Here is a 1,773-nt window from a genome sequence, read left to right as displayed (position 1 = left end):
GAAGGTGTTTGGTAGAATTTTGGTCCTTTTTAAATTTGCTTATGCTTGATTTATGGCTGAGTATGTGGTCAATCTTAGAATATGTTCCATGTGGAAATGACTAGAATGTGTATTCTGTGGTCTTTGGATGGAATGTTCTGTAGGTATCAATTAAGTCCATTTGGTCCAAAGTCACATTGAGGTTCCGGATCTCCTTGCTGATTTTTTGTCCTGATGATCTGTCTAGGGTTGTGAGTGGGGTATTAAAGTCCCCAGTTATGATAGTGTTAGAGTCAATATCTTTCTTTAGTTTTCCAAGAAGTTGCTTTATGAAAGTTGGCGCACCTATGTTGGGTGCATATATGTTTAGGATAGATATTTCTTGTTGATGGATTGAGCCTTTTATCATTATGTCGTGGCCTTCTGTATCTTTTTTGATTTTTAATAGCTTGAAGGGTATTTTGTCTGAAATTAAGATCGCTACTCCTCCTTTCTTTTGTATTCCGTTCGCCTGAAAGTTTGTTTCCCATCCTCTTACTTTGAGTCTGTGGGTGTCCTTTCTAGTGAGGTGAGTCTCTTGAAGGCAAGATTGTTGCCTGATGATATTTTATCCATTTTGCCATTCTATGTCTTTTCAGTGGTGCATTTAGTCCATTCACATTTAGGCTAATAATTGTAATGCAATAGTTGATCCCTGTCATAAGGTTCTTACAGAGTTGTTCCTGTTTGTTTGTTGTCTTTCTTTGGGTTTTGGAGTTGGTTCATGTGTGTTTTTAATCTTTTGCCTGTACTCTTGTGAAGAATGCTGTTGTTCTTTTTTCTTTTTCTTCTGTGTTCAGTACTTTCTTAAGTGTTTCTTGTAGAGGTGGTCTGGTGGCAGTGTAGGTTCTTAGGGATTGGATATCTGGAAAAGATTTCAATTCTCCCTCACTAATGAAGCTTAGTTTGGCTGGGTAGATTATTCTTGGTTGAAGTTGTTTCTCTTTTAGAATGTTGAAGATAGGGCTCCAGGCTCTCCTGGCCTGAAGGGTTTCTGTGGATAAATCTGCTGCTATTCTAATTGGTTTTCCCTGGTAGGTAGTCTGGCCTTTTTCTCTTGCTGTCTTTAGAATTTTTCCTTTTATAGCTACTTTGTTTAGGCGAATTGTTATGTGTCTTGGAGTTGGTCTTCTCATTTGTTGTCTTGCAGGGGTTCTCTGAATCTCTTGTGTTTGAATTTTTTCATCCTTAATGAGATGAGGGAAGTTTTCTTGAATGATTTCATGAAATGTTTGTTCCAGTGTGGCTTCTGTTTCTCTCTCTGCCTCAGGAAGCCCAATTACTCTTAGGTTTCGTCTGTTGAAGTGGTCATTCATCTCTTGCAGGTTTTGTTCTGTCTTTTTGAGCTTCTTTTCTATGCTTTTAACAGTTTGGGTTAGTTCTGTGTTTTGGTCTTCGAGCTCTGAGATTCTTTCTTCGGCTTGGCTGATTCTGCTTTCCATGCTTATTAGTCTGTTGTTCATTACCATCACAGTATTCTTTACTGCTGTCATTTCTGACATCAGCTCCTTCCTATTTTCCTCTTGTCTCTCCTCAATTTTTTAAGTTCTCTCCATTAATGTCTTGATGTCTGGGATTGTTGCATGTAACCAGTCATTCTGGGGGCTCTTCATTGTTTGTGTTCCAGAATCCGTTGTCTCAGTGTCTGATTTCCCAGGGGTCGGTGTGAGACCTATATTCTTCTTTTGGTTTTTCTTCATTTGTGCGGTTTTTCCCCCTCCCTACTTTTTCTTCCCTCCACGTCACTGTCTTCTT

This window comes from Carlito syrichta, unplaced genomic scaffold (assembly GCF_000164805.1).
Source record: "Carlito syrichta isolate Samal-C Ts95f unplaced genomic scaffold, Tarsius_syrichta-2.0.1 Scaffold308191, whole genome shotgun sequence".
In the NCBI taxonomy this organism is placed as follows: domain Eukaryota; kingdom Metazoa; phylum Chordata; class Mammalia; order Primates; family Tarsiidae; genus Carlito; species Carlito syrichta.
The sequence above is the reverse complement of the archived record's forward strand: the minus strand, read 5'-3'. Positions refer to the sequence as shown.